The 17,926-nt window shown below is 37.2% G+C and overlaps 1 protein-coding gene across 1 annotated transcript in view; it reads left to right on the top strand.

Moving 5' to 3' along the window:
• The window catches only part of SEMA6D (semaphorin 6D), a 200,189-nt gene that overhangs the window by 64,770 nt on the left and 117,493 nt on the right, over positions 1-17,926 (top strand). Inside the window, exon 2 of the mRNA XM_065688142.1 lies at positions 2,664-2,744. The gene's annotated coding sequence lies outside the window, so the exon portion shown is untranslated. The remainder of the gene's footprint in view (positions 1-2,663; positions 2,745-17,926) is intronic.

Below are 17,926 nucleotides of genomic sequence, written 5' to 3'. Positions count from 1 at the left end.
GGTGGTCCTGCCCCTCTACTCTGCTCTTGTGAGACCTCACCTGGAGTATTGTGTGCAGTTCTGGTGTCTTCAACATGTCCCCATGGCAGGGGGGTTGGAACTAGATGATCTTGAGGTCCTTTCCAACCCTAACTATTCTATGATTCTATAAATATTGAAGTGTAATCTCAAACTAAAACACTGGTCCATAATCTTTCTGCAGATGCCTCCTCACTTTCTCATGATGTCTATTAACAATCTGTCACCTCATTTGTTGCCCAAATTCACTATCTGAGCATTGCCTTCAACTGAGTTTTCCCTTTTTCACCTTGCATCCATCTGGCATGTGAAGTCAGACATGTGGTCTTCCCTGGCCATCTATAGTGGCTCTTAGATTTCTTGCACTGTAAATCTGTTTTTTCAAATCTCAAAAAATATAATCACTCGACTCAAATAATGCTGTCAAAAAAAATTGTTTTCCTAGTTTCTTTTGGTTTTGGCCATACTGCTTTCAGACCATCACACTCATGTGATACGTGGCTCTTCCTTTTCTCTTTTAAGCAGTTTATTTATTGTTCCTCTGCTCTGTCGTCTTAGTATAAAAACAGCAGCTTCAACCTCAGTTTCAGTCATGATGTCCATTTGCTTCTCAGCTCTTGTTTTCAAGCCAGCATCTTCATGCTTTGACCCATCAGAACTCTTCTCCACAAAATGTGCTTTTGCCAGGCTGCCTACGAAAAATACTGCTTGTCCTAATGGCTGTTATTTTCTTTGTTTTTTTCTTTTGTTTTTGCCGTGCTTCACACTGACCTGTTGTGTTTTGTCTTCTACCCACTGTATACATTTTTAAGTGTTTTTTTCTGCTGTGCATTTCAGTAGGGCTAATACTGTGAAGTGCAGGTCCGTGAGTAGAACTCAGAGGTGCTATGCTAAACAGCACTGAAGGGAACAGTAAAGGCCAGGAGGAGTTAAAGTCATGACTGTATCCCTGCAGAATGGGCCTGGCACACTGTTCTAACAGTTAATATTTTTGGCAAAAACACAGATATGGAAACTATGTCCATAGCCAGATGTGCACAGAGAGCTGCCAAAACAGAGAAGTGTATACTGTAAGTTATACTGTTTTCCCCAATAACGTACACAGAGATGCTAGTTCTTACCTTGGAAAAAGTGAAACACTGAATAAACTCTGGGATCTGCAGCTCCGGTTCTGGGGTGATGTAAAGTATTGCAAACTGATGCTTAACCAGCTAAGTCATTCCCTCCAGCACCCTTTTGTTGTAATCTCCCTCCAAAGATATTAAAAATACAGAAACCTTGGCCAGGTTGTAGTTGATCTAATTTATAAAACATTTTCTGGGTATTAAAAGCTAAGGCAATGCACTAGTAGTTTTTAAATTGTGTTAAATATACTGTAAGCTCCTAGAAAGAACCCTTCATTGAAGATTATTGTATGAAGATTTGAAGATTAAAGTGTCTAGATTAAAGATTAATGTGAAGTGCACTGGGAAATTGTTTGATGTATAAGGAGCTATATAGTATATTAATCGTGCACTTTCCAAAACTGCCTGGGGAAATTAGACACCCAGTTCTCTTACATGTCTTTGAAAATCTCACTCTAAGGAATTTCTTGTTACACAGTGAAAATGGTAATGTTTTCACTGGGAGCTTGATGAAAAGAGGAAAGGAGAGATGTGGAGACCCTCTGTGTTCGTATAGGGCTTGATGTTGGCTCCTTACAGTTTTTTCCTACTTTGAATTTGCTCTGTTATTGTATAGAGGCAACCTGCCTTTGAGTGCTATGAGTTGATAAAACTAGTCTGACCCAAGAACACTGCTTCACCTGCCTGTGTATTTCTTGTCATTTGTTGTCAATTTCTTCTTTGGTTTCACTTCAAGCTAGTTTACATGTTCTGAACAGAAGTAACTTGAATATTTTTTAAAATACCCATATGTAAACCCTAATGAAACAAATGTATACATGTACAAATTCGTATTTACGTATTAAAAATAATAACAAAAATAATTGTTATACGCATTTTGTAAAATAACCCTTTTGCTGGGATTTTCCTCAGTCATGGTTTTTTTGTATAGAAATTTCAATACTTTAATGAAAGAAATGTTCCACATATGGTAAAAATTACACTTGCTTGTCCCTGAAGTGCTGCAATACAAATAAGCTGTTAAATGCCAACTCTGAATGTTATTTTTCAGATGTTGGGAGATAATCCTGTACTAAAACTATTAGGAGGCAAATTTACTTGAACTTCAAAACCTCTTTGATGTGAAAGGAAAATGAACTGTGTGTGAGTGTGTGCTTCATTAATTTGGGCTCGGCCAATTGTGTGCATTCTCATTTTTGTTTTTTTTCCATGAGGCCTCTTTCTACTGCAGTTTATTAAACCTAATAATGCTATATACTGTTATTTTTCCTGGTAAACTCTGCTGCATTGCTTTCTTAAAAGGACAGTTTTTCTATTGAAAGCACCCTGTGGAAATCAATATTCAGGTTCATAGCCACTCGAAAAGTCAGTGTGCTGGTGTGTTGCATTCAGATCTATTTTAGTGGTGTTATCATTAAACCTGCAGTTGGCATTTATAAAGTAAGGCTTCCATAGGTATTGGGAGAGTGTGATTAAAAATAATCATCTGTCTGATGGATATTTTCCCCTGTATTTTGGCAGGATCACTCATCTGAATTTGTGCCAGACTCCATAGGAACACTGATGCCAGCAATTTGAGGATCTTCACGTTCGGTCTCAGTGGTAAGATCTAAAGTTGCAATAGTAAACCATATTAGAATATTACTGGTTTCTGTTATGTTACACTGAAACTGAAATCTATGTGAATAATTAAGTATTTCGCCTTGACCCATGCAAGGATAGAGAATATAAGAACATACATTGATCTGCAAGAGACTGAGCTCAGGACACAATTTCTGAGTAACTTTCTTCAAGCTAAAGTCAGAAAGGCCATTTCTATTGTCCTCTCTACTAATGTAACTGCTCTTGGAAGGTTTGACATGGTATGTTTGAAGAATGTAACCATTTAGAGAAGGGCTGTGGACAGGCTCTAAAGAGAAAGTGAAATGCACAAAAAGGAAATTCAGTAGTTTCCTCTTGCTGAAAATGAAGCAATAAGTTGTAAAATTATGAATTATTTTCCGCTGTAATGCTGTCTTTGTTGTAACTAGTCTGATCACTCAAACCTTCAGCCAGATTCTCAAATACTGCTGTGGAGACCTTGTAAAGGGCTGTAATCTATCTGCGTCTTGAAGCTCAGAATTTTTGCTGCAGAGAAAATTTTTCAGCTTTTGTAAAAGAAAAAAAAGGGAGGGAACAGCTGAGTCCCACCATACTTTTGTATCAACTGGGAATATGTTTTCTAGAAAACTACAGTTGGGTAATTTTGATTATCTCTTTAACAGGAACTTACTTTGGTGCGTAAGTGTTCAGCTTTTGGGGGAAGAAAGATCTAATTTTTAGATTATAATACCATCTGTGATGATATTGTGGTCAAAATTATTATCTCCATTATGGCACATACCACATTTCTTATTTTGGTAGCTGAGGAAGTAGGAGGCCAGGGGAGGCATACCACTGTGTGCTATGCTCTTCCACTTAGCATCGCCTAATGGCCACTCTTTAAGGCAGGACAGCCCTTTGATCTCCCCCTAAAACCATGCTCATGCTGGCTTTAGATCACTGATACATATGTCAAGTGTCACCACTTCCAAGTCCTGCTGATTCCATACTATGGAAGTATATATGTTTTTTAATTAGATTACACCACAAAACCTAGGATTCTTTCTTTTGACATGGAAACAAAACCTGTATTCCTCTAGCAGTTTATTGTCATTAACCAAGTAGTTCAATAAAATCTCAGCTTCAGTTTAGAGATGTATTGAATAATAAGACTCCTGTCTAATCTTCTCATACAGAAATGAACGTTATGTTACCATGAATCCTTAAGATAGATTACATTTCATTATTGCTGGGTAACTCTTGGAATGTGTTCCTAATAAAGGACAGTATCTCCCTCAGAGCATACTGTAGTAGTAATGCTCTTTGTTAGAAATAACATAATACAGCATTCATATCATGTTACTTGATCACATAACCAAGGTACAGAACAACAAAGTATCAAGGCAGTTTTGTAAGGAAATAATATGATCCTAATAACACTATTCTAAACCTTTAAAATTGTTGTTTGACACTACTAAATTCTGTACGTGCTGCAAGTTGAAGAGCTGAAAGTCAATGCTGTTCTGCCGGAATTCATGGAAGCTAGTAGTGACTGGTACTGAACTATTAGATTTATTTTTTTTTTCCCCTCGAAACAAAAGACACTAATGACCTAGTAAAGGAAAGCAAGAGAGCCTCATTTTTTTGTCTTAACTAAAGCAAATTAAAATCCTATTACAAGTCATCCAAGGCCCTGCTCTGTGACAAAATACCCATTCACTTCAGCATGAGTTACTCAGGTAATGACCATTTAATTGTTAAGAAATATAAGTGGGTTTGGATAAAGTTCTTTAGGATCTAGGAGAAAAAACTGACCAACTATAATTATATACGGGGGGGAGCATTCTTTTGCCTGTTTATAATATACATTGTCGTATTATTGGTAAATATGTAGCATATGCCTTGGAAAGATTAATGACCTTCAGGGCATACAGATGATCAGTCTACTCATTCTACTGTTACAGAGTCAAGAAATAGTTAATTAAAAAGAAAAATGTGTGTATATGCACATGTTTGGTAAAAGGAGGAAAAAAGTTTTCCTTCTTTCTGTGTTTATTTGACCATCCCTTCACACTTCATTTCAGCCTTTATATAGGTTTTGTGTTCATACTTTATTATATTTTCTTGAGTCAAGAAAGGTTTTCAATGAGGAGTTGATGAATGTCCATCTTAAATTGGATCCCTTTTTTAATTAAGTTCATCTAACTTTAATTTTGCAATTCTGCTTCAGTAAACTCGTCTGACTCCAGATGTTGAATGTGCTTTTCCTATTTCTATTCTTGCATAATTGTACCTGTAAAAGAGTTATGACTTAGGCATTTCTGAACACTTTTGAGTATTTTCAGCATATGTTTTATAGGTGGCTAGTAACATGACCAATTAGCAGCCAAAAAATATGGCTCTGCACCCAGGTTTTCTTTTAATAGGATGTTATTTTTATTAGCTTGAACTTTAAATAAATATTCAGTTTAAAAGCAGCAGCATTATCAAAGCATTTCAGATGATAGGAGTCATATTGTGTTCTATAGGAATTTTAAAAGTGAAAGAGAAGTCTTCAGAAGCTTACAGGATGCCATGAGAAAAAAAAATATAACTAACAATTACTCACTTTGATTAAAGAAAACCCCAATCAACTTGTAGGTATAGGGACCCCTTTCTTTCATTACAGCTGTGGTGGTGAATCATTTGGTGATGTCAGCATGTTACTCAAACTTTGTCAGCATGGGAAATACATGCTCGAGTGCTTATTGGTCTTAAGGATATGAAAGTTCTTTCACAAATTTTGCTAACATGAGCAATGACTGCAGATTAACTATCACCACATACTTTTCATATTCTGTCATGATATCTGGAGCAGTGTGAATGGCTCCTATTTAAAGAATTACCCGGAATTCACTTCTTAAATCGGGACATATCTAATAACGTTGCATGTGTCACATATGAGGCATTGTATCATGAAGGCTCTGTTTCTCATCAAAGAAATGGATACCCCAGCTGAACTTTCAGATACTATTAGAAAGAGAATAGCCCAATTATAAACAAAAAGATGGTTGCATTCTTTTTCTATAAACAAAAATCACTTTCCTTGAGATTTTTTTGCTGACGTAAAGCCTTTTGATATATTAATTTAAAATATTTATCCATGCAGCAAACAAATCCAGTTTTGAACATTTGTGTCAGTTCAAGGCTCACAGGATGCATACTGCTCTAGGCATGATTGGCAATCTGTCACTTTAGGTTTATGTAGAGGTTTTTTTAGAACAAGTAAAATTAACAGTAGCAAACATCAGTAATGCTAATATGAATCAACTCCTCTGTTTTCCTCTTTTATATTCCTACAAGCCTCCATAATATAACTTGGCACTTACTAAAGAATTCAAAGAGGTGTTACTCCTGTGGTCCATGCTTTAGGAAAGGGAAGAAGTGAACCAGTAGGTCCTATTTGCATGACAGATGTCAGTCAAGGCAGGCTGTAGAGCAGTGTCTTTAATGACTTTCCGTAGGCAGTGGAGGAAGTCAGTTGGGGGAGTTTCCTCAGTCAGAGCATGCCCATAAGCCCTGGAAATTTACCTCAGATTGTAGCTAGTGAAAGATGAACTTCTAGTGATAAATCTCAGTTCTGTGAGAGTTAGACTTGAGCATCTTTCTTGTGGCATGCTTTACTGTCTTTATTTTAGTTCATCTGTGTTTTCTAAAAGGACTTTTCTCCATTCATAAGTAGAAGGTGTGATTTTACATAATTTTCATTTCCCCTAGAATTCTTAATAATCCTGTGTTAAAGTAACTACAATACATAATGCAAAACAAGTATACACTTGTGAAGGTTTCAGCAAAAAGACTCAAGTAGCTCTAGCTATTGAGCTATTTGCTCTATTTCTAGCAAAAGAAAGAAACAAAATAATCTTCCACTGGGTGAAAGGCTTCTGAGCTTTAAAGGTTTTATGTGGGAGTTTGGATGGGACCCAAAGAAGGAACCACTTTGAAATAACAAAATGACACAGCTTATGTTGTTGTTAAATTGTAAAGATTTGCTATATATTTGCTGAGATGGTGACCGTCCAGGGTTTTTTCAAAGATACTAACTACACAAAGGTATGTTAAACCTCCAAAGTCTTAAGAATGCCTAATGACTGCCTGCCAATACAGCTGAGTCCTGCTGGGTAATGGGGGAATGCCTACTGTGTAAATATAAAGGGGGTTATTTAGGAGACCCAGTGAGCTGTGAATTATTGCCTAGGTTGTCACCAAAAAAAAAAAATGAAAATGAGTTGTGAAGAAGGAAGAACGTGTACTGAGTTCTGAATGGCTTTGCAAGACTTTTTTTGAGATAGAGAAACTTATATACAGTCTCTGCAAAAGGAGATATCTGTTTTGTCAGATGGCAGGTGCACCAGCCACCTAGATTACTGTGAAAAACCCATTAAAGAAACAAAACTGTTATTTTTATGTCTGACAAATGCATGAATAAAAAAGAAAATTTATTCAATGACTGAATTTAAGATCTATATTGATCCATCTTCCACAGAAGTCAGTGGGAACATTTCCACTGGCTTTAATGGGACTTGGGCTGGACTGGTGGGGAGTTAGAGTTAAGAGTTAGATTGACAGGAGAGGTAGTAGAGAATTCCTTCCAAGCCTGCTTGTAGTGTGCAACATTAACACAAAGCAGTTGAAATTATAAACTTGGAAATACTTTTAAAAAAACCTGTCACTTACTGTGCTGCAGCTCATAATCTGAATCCCAAATGAATAGCCTGAAAACCCATGCTGTGTGTTCCATGGGGTTACATATTTGCTAACAAACTTTCACAAATTTGGAAGAATTTCACCTAAATGATGAAGCTCATCTTTCAGCTCCCCTCAAGCACTTCATCACAGACTGAGGCAAAAAATACCAGGGTAGCAGGTTCTAAGCAGCCTCTTGGTTTTATTCTATTAAATTAATAGATTCTCTGTATTTTCTGCTCCATTATGTAGTAACAGAAACTTGCTTATTTTCACCTATCTCTTTAAAGGAAGTATGTGAGTTTTTAAGTATGGTGTCAGAAAGAGCATAGGAAATGAAAGTAACTTATGTCAGCTGTGTTAATTTTTTACTGCTAGTTGCTTTAAACAAATTAGCTGGAAATATTCTTGCTTTTCAAAACTGTTAAAGGCTTTTCAATTTAAAGCTCTTCTTAAAATTCTGCTTTCAGCAGAAGAAATAAAATTTGGTACAAACAAAGACTGAATAAAAGAGGGAGACTAAGACCACAGGAAAAGTATTTTTCATGGGGTTTGCCTCATTTTTTCAGTGAAAAAGTTTGAGATTTTATTGCTGAAAATGAGCAGCTGAAATTAACAGGAAAACTAAATGTGGTTTCATCTGCATTTGAAGGTGGAGTTAGAATTCTTCAGATCTCTCAGTAATTGTTGGTAAGGACTCTCTCTGCTGAGTTGAGTGATTCTAAATTAAATGATTTGTTTTTAAATATGAATAAGATTTTCTTATCAGTCACCTTACATGTAATCAACTTAAATGCAGTTTTAGGAAGAGATGAACCATGTCAGTGTAATTCTCAAGATGAGAAATGAATACCTGATGAACTTCATTCTTCTAAGATAAAAAATAATGCATTGCTTCAGCATCTTTTTTCCTGGTGATTTTGTTAAGTAGCGGTAATGGGGTGGGCACCTCTTACATACAGAGTATTCCTCATATAACATATGCACATACTTACTCTTCTTATACCATAATTCCATTAACAATGCAATATAGGAAGATTGGGCTTTGAAAAACAAAGGACAGTGGTGGTCAAATGTGAAGTATGGACCCATACCTTGAACTTATTTTTGTTAGGTTTCACCTGACAAAGGTGAATGTGAAACAATAGTCTGAAAGTGAACGGGGCCTCAGAAAGTAGGGAGATATTTGTGGCAGTAAGACAAACTGAGGTAGTACAGATGATCTGGTGTTAAGCTGAGTTGAATTTCCTTCAAATAGGCTGTGAGATGACAGCACAGAGTCAATGAGAGGTCTTGGAAGGGAATGCAGGCAGTTGTTTGGGTGCCTTCCAGGCAATGTAGGGTTAGTCCTTAACCGTAGTGTTAAGAGAAATACAAAAAAATGCTATTTGGGAAAGAGTATAATATAAAGGCAGGTCAATAAGAAATCTTACATTACATTCTGGTGCTTCATGACTATATGTCACATATGCAGGAGGAATCTCTTCAAAAACAATTCCCATTTTTCCCGAAGTCTGAGCAAACGGCCCACTGGATTACTGTGTTATGAAGTGATGGGATGTTACTGTACCCCATAAAAATGGAGTAATTCTTCATTCATGAGAATTAATAATGCATAGTACAATACACTCAACGAATTTATATATTTATTTTTTCTCTAAATGTTCATAGTTAAAGTGCAAACAATAAATAGCAATTTAGAAAATAAATTAAAAAAAAAAAGAACGACCACAAAACCCTCTTGGTCCTCCAGTTGTATCTGCTACATGCTAGTGCAGAATTACTAATGAGAGCATATTTAGGTATAAATAAATCTTTTATCCTCATTATAACTCCACTGTGTTCCTACAGTGAAGTCATCCACACAGAGCTGCTTATGAGTTGAAAGCCTCAATAGCCTCTTTTATTTATAATAAACATTGCATACTAATGTTAACAATGTCATTGTGTGATGTCTCAATAGAGGATTATGACTTCATGTAATGTTAGCTTGATGTCTTGTCTCTCCTGTAATGGAGTCAATTTTCCTTACAGAGGAGATGAGAATCACTTATTCACAAACCCTGTAACGAACATTCTATGTACCTACGATGTTAACCCAATATTAAGGTGGCATAATCAATCTCAAAGCCAGGAAACAATATTCAGTTCTTAATTACCCCTGTTGGGTGTGCAGAAATACATTTTAAAGTTAGAAATCTGTATTTCCCAAAAAATATTTTTTTTAAGTGCAAATTACTGCATTTTCAGGTGTAATTCCACATACAGGTATAAGGAATATTCCTGAAATGTGCGTGACTATAAATAACATAATCATTAAAATGATTTTGTGGCATATAGTTTGTGCAAAGAGAAGATAAAATGTTTTTATATTAATGAGTAAAGAGTAAAGCAATCTTCCATCGTCTACTAGAGACAAATGGCACTTTGGGGAATAGGGTCCTATCTCAAACAGCACTTATACACATGCTTAACCTCAATTACGGCATCAACGGGACTTCAGTGCAATCTTAAACACCAGGGGGAAAAAGGAACTAATGCACTGGCATAAAGACTCATATTTATATAATAATGCAAAATATTAAGTAAACTATAGCACAGTCATTTGCGATATTATGAATATAGATATCTTCTAATATTAACATAATACAGTTGGATGCTTAGCTCCTGATTGCCTTCAAAATAATTTATCTGAATGCTCATGAGAGAAGTTCAGGCTAAGATGAAAAGCATACATCCACCTAACAGCTAACAAATACTTCACATAACTGTATAAAGACATGTTCAGAATACAGGATTTTATGGTAACTGAAGGGCAGAATATTACAGCTTTTGTGGAAATACTAGCTCTTATTAGTGCAAGTTTACATGAAAAATAACATTAACCTAGAGTTATCCCAAACCAAAACTCTAATAGAAACAGAATCCTATTTAGAGGACTAGGACATCTCTGGTAGGAAACAGTCTCAGAGCTAATGCTATCACCCCATTTTTCACATCTGTAAAAAAAAAAAAAAAAAAAAAAAAAAAAAAAAAAAAAAAAAGCTAGATGTCACATTGTATAGGCCAGTGCAGGTACTGGAAATACATGGATACTGCTTATGGAGGAAAAAACGTGTAATACCTGAGAAAGAATTTTTCCTCACTTAAACTAGAGTCATGTCTATATTTTCATCAGAATATCACTTATCTGCAGTGTAATGCTGCCTAATTTAGGAATCTGCAAGGTGCTAATTTTTATCTGTGTTACTCATATTCAAGAGCTACTATTTCACTTAGTAATTTGGACTAAGCTGTCAGTTAGATTGCCTTTTTTTCTGTCAATATAAATTTGGAGATACTCCGCCCATATCAGCAGTGCACTTCACGTTTTCACTGATGGATCTGTACAGGATTAAGCATTTGCCCTCCAGCCTATGTTTTCGAAGTTTAACTGCATGTTCATAACTTTATTTGGAGTTCCCTTTTATTTTCATTAGAGTACTAATTGGGAATAACTGTAAACTACAAAATTAAGTGGATTGTGTTGGAACGAATGAAACAGAGGATGTGTATATGACACCCTCTGGCTGAGAGAGATGATCAGTTCCTGTGTGCACAAAGGAAATTGCTTAGGAATCACCTGATATTTTTGCCTGTAGTCACTGGGATGACACAGGTTTGAAATGTGTGTGAAATGAGGGAAGCAATGAACAGATGTAGTTTCAGCTTGTTGTTGACAAGGTGGGTGTCAGCAGGTATCATTTCAGGAGCAGTGAGCAATGCTTTTGGTGCTCAAGTGGTGTAGATGTGTTTACCTGTGGATTTTGTTCTCTCTGTGGTGATCGTTCAGGTAAAAAATCCTAGACTTTGCTCAGTTAACTCCAAACAACAGGGCTCTGGCTCTGTGCAGGGCCCACTAGGACTAGTTTGGAGTCTCCAAACTTTACCTCTGACTTAATTTTGTGTTGCTTTACTTCAGTGAGGACTGTTCACCCACTTACAGTCCAGCATGTTGTATGTGTCTGCAGGATCAGAGCATCTGATTATAGCTCTTTGGGACACAATATGGTGCTCAGTGCAGGAGAGGTCAGGCATAACAGTGCCTTGAGCATGATGCAAATAATCAAGAGAAATGTGAGGCTCCAAACTTCAGCCAGCTTTTGAATTGTCTTAAATATATTTATAAAACAGGAAAACCACTATAATGATCTCATTTTCATAACCTAAAAATTCTAAAGGGATTTTCCTTTGAACTTTATAAATATCTCCTGAGAGCATGTAACAGCCCAGCACAAAAGCTGCAGGTTTTGAGGATTAGAAATGAGTGAAAACAGGATTTCTGCTGAGACAATCTTTCTAGTTCAGGGATGCATTTCTAACTGGATTTCCACCTATCATAACTAACAAGGGCCAAAACCTTCACATCTGCGAGGGAATTCTCCATTTGTGCAGGTTCACTCTGGTCATCTTGGAGGCTGTAAAAGGAAGAGCCTCCATGAAATGGTCTGGAGCATTCGGCAACCAAGTCTTGCTTCTGCTGGAGATGGTTTTAGGATCACCTCTCTCCACACTGCAGGGCTGTGATACATGCAGTAGCTGTTCTGCCTGGCAGCAGTGTCAGTGCTGGGCTCAGATTACAGCCTGACTGCACAGTCTCTCTGCAGTGAAAGCCACGCATTAAAAGAATCCTTGTAAACAGATAATTAACTTCATGTTTAATTATATGTCCAAAAATTGTCTGGAAATTAATGTTCCAAAAATGAAAAATTAAAAACTAATTCAGATTTTTTAGCTGCTCTCTCCACTCTCATTACGAAAATCCTCCAAAAAAAATTGTCTCTTGAATAAATAAGCCTCCACTTAAATAAGGGAGCCATATTTAGACCCCAGTTCGACATGCAGGAGAAATTTGGCAAATCTAATGTTTTTCAAATCAATTTGGTATGTGTTATGAGAATAATGTCACTGGAAAGGTTACTTTTCGAAGTTTTTTATCTTTAAAAATGTAAAAGAAAAAGAAGAAAGTTGGCTTTGCTAAACAGACAGGCAGTGCTTTAAATAGAGCAGTGATAAGGCAGAGAGCTTCTAAATAAATGAGGCATGAACATTTATTTTTTTTAAGCTCCAAATGAAAATTGTGTATTCACCAGGACAGCTTTAAATTTAGTGAAACAGGACAGCAATATATAATATATTTTACAGTTTCAAACACAGAAGCAGGGGCTCTTGCCATAATAGAATATGTACTACATTCCTGAAAAGCAATAAAAAAAAAAAATAGCTGAAATGCTTTTACCTTGACCAAAGAAATTCTACAAGGTAGAATAATTTTGATTCAGAGTTTGATAAAACTGTTCTGTTGGCTGGAAGTTTGCCTTTCAACTGTGTTTGATGTGATATTCACTTAATTTTGCAAAAATATTTTATGCCAAGTATTGCTATTAAACCTTTTATGTTGCAGAGATTTTTGTCAACAGACACACAAGGATTAGGTTTTAAGTGGAGTTAATCATTGAACATGGAGAAGAGAAACACTGGGGGAGTACTTCACTTACACAAACAAACCACCACCATGCAAGCTTCAGCCATTTTTTCAATTATTACCCTGTTTTCAGAATAGTTTAGGTAAAATATAAAATCTGGCTCCCCCTCTGATCTCTATTCATGTTTAAGACTTGTAGAACCTATTAGAGAAAGTGGATAATTAACATAGAAAAGGCTATGTAGTTGCTGCAGCTGCTGGTGTACCAAACCTTTTGAAGTCTACTTTAAGCCATTATATCTGAGTACTTCTTTTGAAAGCCTAAGAAATAACATAGAACTTTCTAAGATGATGTTGTTTTTGTTTTCTGACTCTTTCACTTCTTGGTAAATAGGACATATCATTGTAATGCAAAATGGATTAACATTTAATCTAGTCTTCAAAAAAACCCAAACCTTAAAGGGAAAAAGGATGCCGTAGAATGAAGTAGCACCCTGCCTTTTTTTCCCTATACCCTCCAGCATATCCAAAAGAGTCACATTTTTAAATAATATTTTTAATTGGTGTTTGTGGTTTCATTTTACTATTTGATTTGCATTGTAAATTTGGGCATCTCTTAAACATAAAGGTAAATATATACCGCAAAGGTGTGGTTCAATGTTTGTTATTACTGTGGACTCAGGTGATGTAATCACTGAGTGTAGATAAGACCTGTAATGGGAGCTGCTAATAACTAGATATTTGGTAAGTGATCCCTTTCCATACCAGAAAGAAGTAAGGGTGTACTTGAACATGGATAGTACTGAGTAATGTTTAGCATATGTTACTGTAGTATTACTGAAACTTCAGCTTACAGTTCAAAAAAGCAAGATCTACCCTACATCAGGAAAAGCAGTGAGGTATAGTAGCCAACTGTGATTGGGATGTGGGAGAGGAAACCCATGGTACAATCTAAGAAATAGATCATAGCCTAACAACAGAGCAGTTCTTGCTACCTGATGAAGCTATAGTTCCCAATAAGCTTGTCCTCCTGAGCGATAGAGGATAATGAATCTGCAATTCTAGACTACTTTCCCCTTTTCACAGAGCCCAGGTTCAACTGGGAGGCACTACAGTGTAAAAGGATGGCTGCCATATTCCATTGCTGTCTCTTCGGTTAAATGATGTGTTCTTGTGTTTCTTATTTTCCATAGCAATCACTACTGTAACTGTGTCAAGTGACATCTGACTGTGAAAGTGACACCTAGACTAGGGAGTATGGATTTGAAGCACTCTATCCTAAACAGGGACAAAAACTTACAATGTGGACCAGTCAGCCTGCTCAGGCCCTATAGTTTAGCAGGGTTATCTTCAGGCCATCCCCAGTTTGGATTTTGAATAAGGCAGTACGCATTGGTCCTGTCTTCCTTAACATCTCCTGGAGAAGGACCATAGAGGGTTGAAGTGTAAGGTGGAATACCAGATACTGTTTAGGAACTGTTGGCAAGGTGTAACAAAACATGCTGATGTTCAGTGCCTTTCTTTTGGAATGCTAATAGCTCCTCAATAAAGCTGGCATGCATTAGGGATGGCTTGGCGGTGCAACACAAAAAGCACAGTATGGATGCCACAAGTAATCTTTCCTCACAGATGATGGGAGTATTGCAGTAACTGCTCTAGTCTGGCCTGAAATATTGGGGAAGAAACAGTCCTTCTGTCAGAGACATGTCTGTTGCAAGTAATTAAAACCAGATCCTGAGCTGACATTTCCAAATGGAAAGTTTCTTTTCAAAATAAAACATCCTAGCACATGGGGTTTTTTTCTGAGGAAACTGATTACTTAGACCCTCCACTAACCTGTTTCTGCTGCAAGGGCAGTGCCAGGTGTGGAAAGGTGGTTTTTACCATGCAGTGGGTGGCTCCAGGAGATGGAGCTGAAGAGCAGCAAGATGATGGAAGGACTCATCTGCCTGCCCACCTAAAGGAGCTGCGGCTTGTGCGAGCCCTGGGGCTTTAGTTTAAAGAGTATTTCTTTGGAGGGAGCTACCCATGGACTCCTGCATCCAACATTACTTTGTTGTGCACAGAACTGTTTGTGTGGCCTGTGTTAAAGGAGTAAAACAGTCCCATTTACTGCTCAGTCCCACAAGTATCTGTCCTGGGAGCAGTGCAAGGGCAGAAATAAGGATGATGATGCATAAAATGTCTGGCTGTTTTTTACCCAGGAACATTTTCCTCTTGGTACATGATGTGGTCTTCGAACAATTATTTTAGCCCAGCTGGGGAGAACACTGGGGTACAGGGGCACAGCATGTGGCCAAAGCTCCTTCAGCTGTCACTGCTGTGGAAGGAGTATGGAATGTAAAGCCCTGGATTCAAGTCTTGAGAAGCTTAAGCAATCCAGGAGTGGCTGGGTCTCACACCCTTTTAAGCTCACAGAAATCAAGACTTGTGTCCATCACCAAGACCTGTTACTGGTATGTTCATTTTTGCCTGTATCTTAACAGTCAGAAGTCCAGCAGATACAGCAGTGATAGGCTAGCATGGATAGGTAAGGAATATTTTTCTGAACAGAACTGCAAACAGCTGCTCTGTAATGGCTCCGTTACCTTGAAACAAGAGCCAAAGAAAATGCAATGTGTCCCTTGCCTCTAAAGTCTCTCTGAGGCTTTAACTTTGTACACATAAAAAGGTTTTACACTCCAAAAACTACTCCTCAGTTAAAAAGAGGAAAGATGCCCTTTGCTATTTTTGCCTAGAGCCCAGTATCTTCCGACATTCTATAGCAGCTGTGGCAATGCTCTGCTTAATGCAAAGAACATCTGGGCTGCCTGCAATTCTGGGAGAGAAGTGTCAGAAGTGTCATAGACATCCTTGAGCAAAGAAGGATCTTCACTTTTATTACACAGAAGTGTCAAAAACAGCATTATTGAACATCAGGCTGCAATTTGGCACACAGAATGTAAGCCTGAATAGAAGTGACAAAACCCCTTCTAGGAAATTGCTAGTTAATGTTAGTTTTTCATAGTTTCAAATTAGCATTTAAAGAAACAGAACAAATGGTGAGCAGCTAGGTAACCCTGCCAGTGAAAGATCCTAGCATTCTGGTTTTAGTGCTTACTTCACAGCCTCATGGCTGTCCACTGGGTGACTGAGATTGATTGACTCATTGCCGTCATCAGTGAAGTGCCATTGATAGGGCCTTACTCGCTTATGAAGCAATCCTATGTGATACAGCTGATTTGGCATTATTGAAAGTTCCAGCTCCAGAAGGTAACAGAGCTGGACTCAGGACACTAATTATTGTTTTATCCTTGGAACAGGGTCAACTCTTCTGATCAAATACAATGTCTTTGTGTCATACTCTTAATTGCTTTTTCATGGTTTGTGTCAGATGAGCCCATGCTTTCGTATTCTGATTGAATTTTTATCATGGACAGAAGATAATTATCACCTCCTTATGGGTTGGTTGGGTTTTGTTTGGTTTGGTTTGGGTTTTTTTTTAAAGGGGGGGTTAGAGCTCTTGTTCCTTACTCAAGTACAATTCTACTAAGAAAATCTGCAATGGGGATAGCAAATGTCTTTAGAGAAGGATAGCAGTGAGATACGCATCATGAAGTATTTAATTTACAAAGGAAAATATGGCACTAGTTAACTGTGTGGAGCAGTGCTCAAGGTTAATGCTCTTCTCTTACCACTTCTGTTTCCCACTTTCCTCTCTTTATCCATTTTCTGTTGTTCTTTCCTGGAGCTTGAGTGCTGCTGTCGAAATCTGAGGCTGAACCAAGTCTGAGCCCATGGAGTTAAGTAGACTCAAAGGTCACACGCAGTCAGAAGAACAGAGTTGCTGCATAAAGACATGCAGACAGACATCAGGACTGGGTTGTCAACTTCCGTAATGCCAAGTGTTTCAGCTGAAACTCCTCTGAACAGGGTCCAATTTCCTGATGAAAGCTTGTGCCTTTAGGAAAATGGCCATCAGGGCATTTGCTTCATTCTTTAAGATGGACACTAAAATCCCATGCCACTTTCAAGATACATGGTTTATGTTAGCACTGCAATATAAATATACATGTGTAAAAACTGTTTTGAGTCAAAAAATACCAGTCAAACACTGAAGTGTTTGGAAAAAATTCTTTCTTCGTACTTTACAGAATTCAGGGGGCAAAATTAGGAATTCAGACAGGTCTTACAAGCTGTACAATGGTTTTGTTGGCCCTTTGCTCATAGTGAAATTAGCAGCATCTTTTATTTCTTCCCGTGTGTTTGCTGTTAAAAAAGCATATCCTAATAGCTCCCATTGCTTCCCATTCCAAGTGCAGGTCAGATGCCAGCTTTCTAATGGTGAATGTCATGTATAATTTATCATAGAAAAAAGTACTTGATAAAATCTCTGCAATAGTTTCTTCTTGCTTTGTTATTCAGATAATGTTTCTGTGTGTGTGTTTGTTGGTTGGTTGGGTGTTGTGTATGTTGCTTGAATTTTTGGTCTCTTTTTGGAAGCATGCCTTCTATCAGCTATAAAGTAAGCAGGGGGGAAAAAAAGGCACCAAAATGCTGATGTACTGGTAAATAAGTTAGAAGGACAGAAAGACGGCTGTGCTACTCTTGTGGGACAATGGCTTGACAAAACCTTTTTGTAATGAATTAGTATATCTTTAATTTCTGAGTTATTCAAAAGCAACTTGTAGGGAAGGTTTTTCACAAAGCAGGCAGCATAGAATCGGCATGAGTTTGGTGATACAACATTTCTTTATGCTGATGAACGAAACAGTGAATTGATAGTTGGGTTATTAAAAAAGTGTAAGACATAAAAAGCAAATCTTTCTATAAAGTCTGAAAAAAAAAGTCTAGTGTTTGCTCATATGCATAGAAGTAGGAGGTACGTCTATATCATTATATATACGTCTCTTCAAAAACAAAGGTCTAATCTATGCCAAAGGGAAAGGACAAGCCATAATGCAATAACTCTGATTGGCTTATGTTTTGTAAGTCTTTCAAAAGTTTCATCTTAGCAGCTTTTAAAACAAAACTT

Source organism: Lathamus discolor, chromosome 8, assembly GCF_037157495.1.
Source record: "Lathamus discolor isolate bLatDis1 chromosome 8, bLatDis1.hap1, whole genome shotgun sequence".
Lineage (NCBI taxonomy): Eukaryota > Metazoa > Chordata > Aves > Psittaciformes > Psittacidae > Lathamus > Lathamus discolor.
The sequence above is the reverse complement of the archived record's forward strand: the minus strand, read 5'-3'. Positions and strand labels throughout refer to the sequence as shown.